Source organism: Dioscorea cayenensis, chromosome 16 (assembly GCF_009730915.1).
Source record: "Dioscorea cayenensis subsp. rotundata cultivar TDr96_F1 chromosome 16, TDr96_F1_v2_PseudoChromosome.rev07_lg8_w22 25.fasta, whole genome shotgun sequence".
NCBI lineage: Eukaryota > Viridiplantae > Streptophyta > Magnoliopsida > Dioscoreales > Dioscoreaceae > Dioscorea > Dioscorea cayenensis.
The window spans coordinates 14,532,755-14,543,939 of NC_052486.1; the positions used below are offsets into that span (position 1 = coordinate 14,532,755).

General features: G+C 43.6%; 2 pseudogenes; one reads left to right on the plus strand and one right to left on the minus strand.

The window, feature by feature from the left end:
- Positions 1-4,855: 4,855 nt before the first annotated feature.
- Positions 4,856-9,311, minus strand: LOC120278537 (annotated as a pseudogene).
- A 1,414-nt stretch (positions 9,312-10,725) lies between these two features.
- Positions 10,726-11,179, plus strand: LOC120278729 (annotated as a pseudogene).
- The last annotated feature ends 6 nt before the right edge of the window (positions 11,180-11,185 follow it).

An 11,185-nucleotide genomic window follows, 5' to 3' on the forward strand; every position in this document is an offset into this window, starting at 1 on the left:
TCCACTTGGCTACATCTACCCCTTATCTAGCTAAAGGATTTTCTCTTTTTTCCATTCATCATTATTTATTGTATTTATTATTCTGAGATTCATATACATTAAGACAAAAGTCTTATCCATTTGTAGATGGAGCTTCAACAGTGACTAGGTCTAGAGGGAAGTTGTGAGCATTACGTTCATGCATTACTTCCATACCAAGATTAGCGCGATTGATGATATCAGACACAAGTGTTAATGAAAGCGCCCACTGATCTGTCAACTCTTGATTGGTTTAAATTTCAACCTAATTGGTTGAAAGCCATAGTACTAATACCCAAAGCGGTAAACCAAATACCTATTACAGGACAAGCAGCCAAGAAGAAATGTAAGGAACGAGAATTGTGGAAACTAGGTGGAAGATCAATCGGCCAAAATAACCATGAGCAGCTACGATGCTACAAGTTTCAGGGGTTTCCCTAGAGGTTACCAAAGAACCATGCATAGCACTGAATAGGGAGCTGCCGAATACACCAGCTACGCCGAACATGTGAAATGGATGCATAAGGATATTGTGTTCCGCCTGGAATACAATCATAAAGTGAAAAGTGCCAAAAATTCCAAACAAAAGGCATACCATCAGAGAAACTTCCTTGACCAATAGGGTAGATCAAGAAAAGAGCAGTAGCAACTACAATAGGAGCTAAATATGGAACAACAATCCAAGAACACATACCTAGACGAAAACTAAGTTCCCACTCAGGACCTATATAACAAGCTACACCAAGTAAGAAGTGTGTAACAATTAGCTCATAAGGACCACCATTGTATAGTATAACCACTATGTTGCTTCCCATATATATCGGGTAAAAAAATGCAAACCTATAGCTGCAGAGTAGGAATAATGGCACCAGAGATAATATTGTTTCCATAAAGTAGAGACCCAGAAAGAGGTTCACGAATACCATCAATATCTACTTGGAGGAGCGAGTGATGAAGGCTATAATAAATACTGAAGTCGCGGTCAATAAAAATAAGGTAGGGATCATCAAAACACCAAACCATCCAATGTAAAAGACGGTTTTCGGTCTTTGGTTATCCGATTGCGTGAAGCGACCCCATAGGCTTGTACTTTCACGTCTCTCTAAAATTGCGAGTCATGGTAAGATCTTGGTTTATTCAATTTTCAAGGACTCCCAAGCACACGTATTAAATTAACTCTTTCTATCTAGATATAGATAAGAGTCCCCTTACTTATATCCCGCAAGTGCACGGATTTATCGAAGTAATAATCTCGGATGAGCGGGGTCGAATCCACAGGGAGTAGGGAGTAAAGACACTTAATTCGATTCTTAGCTATGTGGAGTATCAACAATGATAAGTGTGGTAATGATTCAATTCTCAGAAATTAAAAGCAACAAGTAAGAGAGCAAAAGTAAGGAGGAGGCAAGGCAATCGATAAAGATGGGGTACTCGGATGATGCTTCACCTAGGATAATCGCTTCAAGTACAAGAACTCTCTATTATGCTTCCTAATCGATGCAATGGTGAGTCGTGGAAATCCTTACATACATAGTCCCAAATCTAAGGGCAACTATGCCTAACTCTATACATGTCCCGGGAGCGAAATCGAACAATCTCAACACCTCGCTTTTCGCATAGAGTTGCAATGAGCTCTAGGGATTCCAAGTGATTAATCTCTTCCTAGATTTAGACCTAACCCCTTTGGTCCGAGCGGAAGGTCCCTAGCCACAATTAAGCCCTAGATACTAAGATCACCTCAACGCTTCACTCCATTGCACGCAGCAACTAGGCCCCCAGCTGGAGGTTCATCCCTTAGACCATTCACTCTATTATGGTTGCAAAGAACTCGAGGAACGGAGGTATAATCTATCACGTCGGAGGGAAAGGGGACGCCCTGCACTCTCGACTCACCCTCTAAACCCTCTCCAACCTAGCTTTGTGTAACGCTCGTGGTGTGTTACTCACTCACAAGGTTACCAACAAGAACTCTCAACCCTAGTGTTACTCTAGGGGAAATGTTCATACAATCAAGCATTCAAGGTTGGAACTCACAATAAACATCAATTTATTGGAAGCATAATAAAAAAGTTCAATGAAACGAATAAATCCTAGGGTTCACAATCTCCCAAGTACCCACTAGGGGTTTAGCTCTCCACGGAGCTAAGTACAATCAAAGAAATCGAATGTAAAAGTAATGAATCCATAAAGAAACCCCCTCGATGGTCGGGTAGTCGATGGTCTTGTGGAAAGTCCTCTACTAGTCAGTCCAAGGATTCCTTCGTCCGATGATAGGATACGCCTCGATCGAAGCTCCCCTACCAACCTTTTTTTCCTAATGGAATCATGATGTTGGAGCCATAGAACCTCTCAAAACCTTGGCCAATACCCCTCGAAACCCTAGCCGAAGCCCTCTCGCAAGTTGGGGAAAAGATGGAGAAAAGAATACAAAAATCAGGGCTGAATCGGCTTTAAATAGGGATGGAATCGGGTAACTCCACGGGCGTGGACGATACACGGGCCCGTGCGGAATTTCCACACGGGCGTGGATAATTTCCACACGCCCGTGTGGATTCTCTATTTCTCTGATTTCTCGGCCGGTCGTGAGCAGATCTTTGCTACAGTGATTGCTACAATGTTGCTGTAGTGCTCTGCTACAGTCTTTGACCTGAATAACTTCCCAATTCCATACTTTCATCGGGGTAACACAAACGGGCACACGTTCACATCTTGAATCACTTGCTTCTTCAATGATATACATGTTGGTGACTGCCTTTGTGCCCCTCCAAATGGATGTACTCACTCGAATGCGAGGAGGTTGGCACACACTCTACCATCTCACACCTGTCCTATGTCTTTTCGTTTGAACCTTAGCAAGATCTCCTCCAAAATAGGTGCATTATGATCCACATTGGCCTATTTCCTTCATACTTGGCCTCACAGCCCTACTTGCGTAAAAGTAACATAAAAACACACATATTAATGTAAAACCTGAGAAAAGTAATGCTCAACATAAGGAATAAACGCTTCGCATTCATATCGCACAAGCACTTATCAGAAGGTTTGTTATTTAACAGTATAACATGCCCCATATGTTAATGTCAGCCAATCTCAAGTAGGGTTGTGGATCGCCCAATGTCCTTCTCTCTTGTTGTCCTATCTCCTCGAGGGTCACCAGCTGAGCTGCGGGAAAGACAAGATTGCTTGATGGTCAGGTCCACAAGACGTGATCTCAATTCGGCATAACGGAAGAGGGGGATCCATCTTCAATTTCAAAAGGAAGGGATTCGCGGCTTTCAAAGAGGGCTTCTTCTTGTCCCATGTCTATTTCTTCTGGTGCAGTAGTTGCAAGGCAAGCATGCTCCACTCTCCCGTACTCTTTTGAATCATCTATCAGAAGAAAAATGATCTCATAGCTCTCTAGCCTCTTGCAACTCTACTACTTGGGAAGGTGGAGCAGCAGTCACCCCATGCTTCCTTCAAGTGGATACTGGATCAGATCCAATCGGCTTCTAAATGCGGGAAGGAAAAAAAGTACCCCTTTAGAGTAAAAAGTGTGATCATTTATACCTAAAAAAAGGAAAGTCCCTCCTCTAAAAGAGCCCCTTTAGAGTAAAAAGTGTGATCACTTATACTTGAGTCTGTCTCTAGTTTTTACTAGAGGGTAGATCAGCTCTTAGAATTTTCACCTAGTAGTGGCACCATTAGGAAAATCCTAGAAGGACAGACATCTCTATCCAATGCCATTCTCTTGTTGTATGTCCTCAGACTGCGTGGTGCCGAGGGCCTCTCATAGCAATTGTATAGGTGTGAAATTCTAATCTGATGTCCAGGGGTAGGGACGACTGCGCTAATCTAAGAAGAGACCCTACGTAGGATAATAACTATAGATACGCTACGGTCAAATAAGTTAGCGCAGGAAGAAAATCCCAATAACTCTTTTTAATAAATCACAAATGAACAAATACTTAAATATAAGGTTCTTTTTCTACGGTATCCAACAATACTTGGGTCACCAACTCATTGAGTGATTTGCCATTAAAAGATGAAGATAAAAAAACAAATTAATAAAGTTTTTGGGAGGAGTTTTACCAATATTATTTGAGCAAAAAAAGAACCACAAAAGCGGAACAAACAATAAAGCATCTAATTCTACCTTGTACAAAGAAGAAGTGTTTTCCCTTTTAGAAAGCAAAAAAGGAAAATTAACTGAAGACGAATTACGTGATCTCCAAATTACTATTGAGGATCTAACTATGAACTTTGATGAGGAATCGATCTATAGTAGTACTAAAAACATTATCAAACTTTTAATTGGGAAGGAACTAGAATGTGCTAGGGACTATCTTAGGAAATGGGGGCTTGAAGCTGATGATATGGAATTGCTTTCTGAGTTTGGTCAATATACGCTTGAGGCACTAATAGTTCATGTTCTAGCAATTGTTTTTAACCCCAATGATTCCCAGGTTATGGTTCGTGTTGCTACTTTGGTTGAACACTTCGAGAAAATCGTTCGCTTACAAGCTAAATTATTTAAATGCAGAAGGTGTAAACTAGATTTTTCATCTCTGAAAGCCATGGAAGATGGGGAGAATCAGCGAAAAAAAAACAAAATTAGCCAAGCTCTATCCATTCGGAGCCGCTTTAGTACAATTCATGGAGTCCAGAAAATTGATCCAATTTCTTAGGAGGAGGCCCTTGGTCAACATACTTCTTCATTTCATCCTGCGAGAAGCTTTTGAAAGCACCTCTTCTTTCTTCCTCTCTTGGCGGTGAGATTCGAACCCTTCCACGACCCCCTTACGCGATGATGACAACTGGGGCTAACCATACAAGAACTGGGCTACATCAAGTTAACTTAACCAGTTCCTCTGCGAAGCAGACACATAGTGACGGAGATACTCTTACAGCAAACCATTGATCTTCTCGGTCTGCCTGCCGGGACAGGCAAAGGCTGAAGAAGACCAGCTTTGCGTCTTCTCTCAGACTTGTCTTGCTGGCACAATTTCACATAAGCTTCAATGTCCTCACCCATATCAGGCCAATAATTATGCTGAGATAACAATGACTTCATTCTCAAGGCACTCTGCCTGCTACCGCCTGGGCCTGGGAGTTGATTGCCTTGACACGGCTGGTGTGGGCGCCAACACTCAACCCAAATTGTGCAATAGTTGCCTCTCGAATGAAATTATGAGTGTCTCCAGTATCCACCATTGCCTGGGCTTCCCTGCCATTCAAGGTCAGTGGCACATAAAGAAGAGAATGAGAAGGGATACCTTTCACTGCCCATCGAGTCCCCAACAATTGTAGAGGATTGATCCGGCTCCGAGTCACTCTAAGCCCTCGTTGACCAATGCAGCTAGCTTTTCCCTCTTCGGGCAATCCCACAACACATTCAGAAACTCATCCCACGAGCCGAAGGTAGTTCAACCAGCCCGAGCATAATTGGCCTGCCGAGTTATCCACCAAAGCTTGGTATCGCCAGTAAAGTACATCCCCACCAAGGGTACTTACTCGACTTAAGCTTTCTTTCTTCGGGTCTGGCGACCTTTACTGCAACTACTTCTCTGGAAAGGCTGTCCTTGTTCTTCTTCTCCTTGCTTTTCTTTGTTTTTCATTCGAAAGTTCAATCAAGAGATTCAAAGCTCAAAAAGAGTACTCTGTAGAGAATGAATACGAGTCAAGAAAAGCCTTGGAATTCTTCGAACTAAGGAAAGAAAGCGTAAACTAACTATCGGAACCAAAGAGCACTTGTCTCAAGAGTAGAAGAACTAGCAACTTGAAGAGCTTTCCTCTTCTTGTAGAAGAACTGAGCCACATTCGAGCCTCTAGCACTTCAGTCCCTACAAACTGAGTTTATCCACTACAGCATGATAACTCTTCCCTCTTCTTGTAGGATTCATCCATTAGACCTTCTACCCGATCCACTCAGCAGAACTAGAGTAGAACAAAAGAAGGCAAGAACTTTGAAAGCCCATTTTGAAGTGAAGAAATATAGTACTTTGCTGAGAGCACTAGACCTTCTCTCTTTCTGGATTGATTCACACTCACTGCATGATAGCTGGCTTGGCCCATGAGACCTATTGTCTTATTGTCCTAGCAAGGGCCAAGATTGAGAGGCTTGGGCTTGCGGGTGCGGGCAATTTCAAATCCATGAACTTCGTATAGAGCATCTCGGAGGAAGATGAGCAATGTTCACGGAAAAAGAACACAGATTTGGTCCATGTCTTACTGATAAAAAATAAGACCTTTGTGACCATGACAGATGCTAGGGGGAATAAGAAGACTGGGGCCTCCGCAGGTTGTTTGGAGGAAAGGAAATGGCGGTCTCGTCTTTCTCGGTATGCTGCTGAAGCAACTGCAGAACATGTCGGGCGATCCGCCAGAAAGATGGGTTTGAAGTCAGTTGTCATGAAAGTGAAAGGATCTACTTATTTTAGGAAAAAGAATAAAGTGATCTTGAGCTGGAGAGAAGGTTTTCGAGGTGAAGGAGTAGGAGATCAATCTCAAATTATGTACATCCACGATGTGACCCAACTTTCACATAATGGATGCCGACTCCCAAAAAAATGTCGTGTTCAAATAAAAGAGTTCCAACCATTTTTGAATCTCCATTTTAACTTGACAAGAAAGAATTCCGAAAAAAATCTGACTCGGAAGAGAGGCTAGACTAATTGATTGAGCGAGACTCCATCTAACTATTCTGCATCCATAACGCAAAGCCGCGTGAGTGAAGCAACCTAAACTTTGTAGTCAAGGCGAAGCTCCATTGTGGACGTGAGGATCCTGTTCTATTGAGCCTTCCCGCTTATCCTACATACAACTCAGTCAGATTAGGCGGGCTAAGCCTCAAGCTATCACCTCGATGTTTTGAGCTAGCCTATCTAGTCTAGTTTTTATTGCTGCGTCTGTTTACGCTCTAGTTGTCGGGGGGCTAGCTGGCTTGCTGCTTTCTTTCTTTTCTTGGAAATCAAAGGCGAATAAAATACAATATTACCCGGAAAAAAGGGACTAACAGCTGCTGAGGTTAGATTTTTGGATCAGGGAGGAAAAAATGCAATGATAGAATGAAATTACTAGGAAGACGTCGCCTCGACATCTCTTTGTCTGCGGTAATTGTAATGCCCTAAACCATAAGTTGTAGTATGTCCTCTTGGACAACCGACAGTTCTTCAAGTTCGTGCCAAAGTCTATCTTTCATGCTTAGCGCTTTTAATTTGTCAAGGCCCTTTTTTACGAAACATAGAGGCGAACTCATCACATAAGGCCTAGCAATGCAGTCTATCAATGTCCCATATGACATTTATCTGTAGGAGGGGATACGCTTGAAGAGCTGAGGAGACTTTAGAAGTGCGGATGCAGGATACTTATCTCCACATTCTGCAAGGTCTGGGGGTAGCAGTGAATCATCCGGCTTACCCAGCGCTTCCGAGTTAGAACTTGACTTGCCTCGACTTCCCTTTAACTAGATTGACTAGGGGACTTGCCTCTGCTTCCTCTTTCGGGTTGACAGGCCAGGACACCGGCTGAGCTTCCCTCATTCTGATCATATGATCCTAGGTAGGCGAGTTCTTATATGTCAGATGCTTTAGCAACCTCGACACATGAATACTCACAAGAAGTTTGATCACGGCTTCTAGTCCCCTGCGGCCTGAAAGGTGAAACACACCTTGAGCGGAACCAAGGTACCCAGTTGAGTCCGTGGGTGTGCTACGCCCTAACGGTAACATCAACTGAGTGCACCCGGAAATACCAACTAATAAAGCCCCGAAATAGTTACCAGTTCGGAGAGGACGGGTGATAGGATTGGAGGCCTATACCAAATAGAGCCGAATTTCTTGACGATTACATCGAATCACCCTCCTTCACTCCCCGGTGTCTTTCCAAGCGTGGAGTACCGAGCAATATCTATCCGAGCAGTGTCTTTCGATGAGTCTTGTATAGTACCATGAGGGTAGACCGAGTTTGGCGAGGTCTCAATGTCGGAGTAAGTTCCGACCGCACGGAAGGCGTAGCGATCCGGGCACTATCTTGGAGAGAGGCTCGGTGAAATAGACATGTCTGTGAAGATGCGGACTACGCACACTGGACAAAAGACCCTATGAAGCTTTACTGTTGCCTGGGATTGGCTTTGGGCCTTTCCTGCGCAGCTTAGGTGGAGGGCGAAGAAGGCCTCCTTCCAGGGGGGCCCGACCCATCAATGAGATACCACTCTGGAAGAGCTAGAATTATAACCTTGTGTCAGGACCTACGGGCCCGAGGGCGATCTCAGGTAGAGCAGTTTCTATGGGGCGTAGGCCTCCCAAAGGGTAACGGAGGCGTGCAAAGGTTTCCCTCGGCCCGGACGGAGATTGGCCCTCAAGTGCAAAAAGGCAGAAGGGAGTTTGACTGCAAGACCCACCCGTCGGCAGGGGATAAAAGTCGGCCTTAGTGATCCGAGCGGTGCCGAGTGGAAGGGCCATCGCTCAACGGATAAAAAGTTACTCTAGGGATAACAGGTGATCTCCCCCAAGAGTTCACATCGACGGGAAGGTTTGGCACCTCGATGTCGGCTCTTTCGCCACACGGGGCGTAGTATGTTCCATGGATTGGGTTGTTCGCCCATTAAAGCGGTACGTGAGCTGGGTTCAAAATGTCGTGAGACAGTTCGGTCCATATCCGGTGCGGGCGTTAGAGCATTGAGATGACCTTTCCCTAGTACGAGAGGACCGGGAGGGGCGCACCTCTCTAGTACCAGTTATTGTGCCCACGGTAAATGCTAGGTAGCCAAATGCGGAGCGGATAACTGCTGAAAGCATCTAAGTAGTAAGCCCACCCCAATATGAGTGCTCTCCTATTCCGACTTCCCCAGAGCCTCCGGTAGCATAGTCGAGACAACAACGGGTTCTCTGCCCCTGCGGGGATGGAGCGACAGAAGGATTGGGAGGAATCCAAGATAAGGTCACGGTGAGACGAGCCGTTTATCATTATGATAGGTGTCAAGTGGAAGTGCAGTGATGTATGCAGCTGAGGCATCCCTAACGAGACCGAGAGATTTGAACCTTGTTCCTACACGACCTGATCAATTCGATCGAGGCACTCGCCATCTATTTTTCATTGTTCAACTGTTTGACAACATGAAAAAAACCAAAAAAAGCCCAGGCCCTCCTTCTCTATCTATTCAAAGGGATGGAAGGGCGAGAGGCCTTTGGTGTCCCTTCTAGTCAAGAATTGGGGCCTCACAATCACTAGCCAATATGCTTTTCTCTCATCCTTTCTTCGTTCATGATTCGATATTACGGTATCCTAGGCGTAGAGGAACCACACCAATCCATCCCGAACTTGGTGGTTAAACTCTACTACGGTGGCGATCTTGTGGGGAGGTCCTGCGGAAAAAAATAGCTCGGCGCTTGAGAATGATAAAAAAAGCTTAACACCCTTTAAAATCAAAAATAAAAATAGGAAAAAAAGATAAAAAAAGAAAAAAATGCAAAAGGTCGTCTTATTCAAAAACCCCAATTATGACATCTCTTCTCTCCCACTTCACACCTTGGACGCATACTTTGTTCTTATAGTCTTATAGAGAGAAACACACTTTCACATCTTCTTAACCCGAAATAGTTGAGGAGACAAAATGTTCCTTTTTGAGGGTACTCACGAGAAACAGAATCCGGTGGAGGCGGGGTGGGGCACTGTAGCTCGGAGGATTAGAACACGTGACTATGAACCACGGTGTCGAGGGGTTCGAATCCCTCCTCACCCACAACCCGGCCAAAAAGGGAAGGACCATTCCTTTACCTCAGGGGGTAGGAAAATCATGATCGGGATAAGCGACGCTAAAGCTATTGAACTATGGGTCTTTTTGTCGGGGCTTTACTTTTTCTTTTTATTTATCGTGAATGCTTCGATCATTACATATAGTAACCGGGTGGGAATCAACATATTTATGTTTTACTCCCCGTAATTCTTCCCTCGGCCAGGATTAGGCGGGAATAGTAGAGCAAGTACAAGTATTAGTAGCATAGCTAAAATGCGTTCCTCGTCATTGTCATTAATATGTTTTCTAGCGGTAACTGTGGCCTATTGGGAGAATCAATGACTGCATCTTTGATGCACTGCTAGTACATCATCTGAGAATTATTAATTGGCTAGTTGTAAGTAAATAGCCCCCAGGCTATTTACAAGGTATTATCCCGGATCTTTGCCAAGGACGGTGATTCTCAAATATCATAGAACAGAATGGGATAGGGTGAGATAAAATGGAATAGAAGGAACGGAACGGGTTACCTATTCCTAACGGTCAAAGCGAGCCCTTTAACTCAATTCTTCATTCTTTAATTAGGAATTAATCAAATCTCCCCAAGTAGGATTCGAACCTACGAACAATCAGTTAACAGCCAACCGCTCTACCCATGAGCTACTGAGGAACAATGGGAGATTCAACCTCATAGAGTTCAACTCCCGTTCTCAACCCATGAACAATATGAGTGCGAAGCTTCCTTCGTAACTCTCGGTACTTCTTCGTAATGGCTCCGTTCCATGCCTCATTTCATAGGGAACCTCAAAGTGTCTCTATTTCATTATATTCCATCTATATTCCAATTCCATTCATTTAATATCCCTTTGGTGTCAGTGACATAACATAAGAGATGTCATTTATAGTCTATCTCTTTCTATATATGGAAAGTTAAGAAATCATCATATAATAATCGAGAAATTGCAATAGAAAAGAAAAAGGGGAGGTTTGTCATGATTTTGAAATCTTTTCTACTTGGTAATCTATTATCCTTATGCATAAAGATAACAAATTCGGTCATTGTGGTCGGACTCTATTATGGATTTCTGAGCACATTCTCCATAGGGCCCTCTTATCTCTTCTTTCTCCGAGCTCGGGTTATGGAAGAAGGAACCGAGGAAGGAGGTATCGGCAACAACTGGTTTTATTACGGGACAGACTCATGATGTTCATATCGATCTATTATGCGCCTTTGCATCTAGCATTGGGTAGACCTCATACAATAACTGTCCTAGTTCTACCATATATTTTTTTAATTTCTTCCGGAACAAAAACTTTTTTTAGATTATGGATCAACTACCGAGAAAAAATCGTAATCTCAGCATTCAATGTGTATTCTTGAATAATCTCATTTGAAAATTATTCAACCATTTAATTTTTACCAAGTTCAGCGTTAGCAGATTAGTCAACATT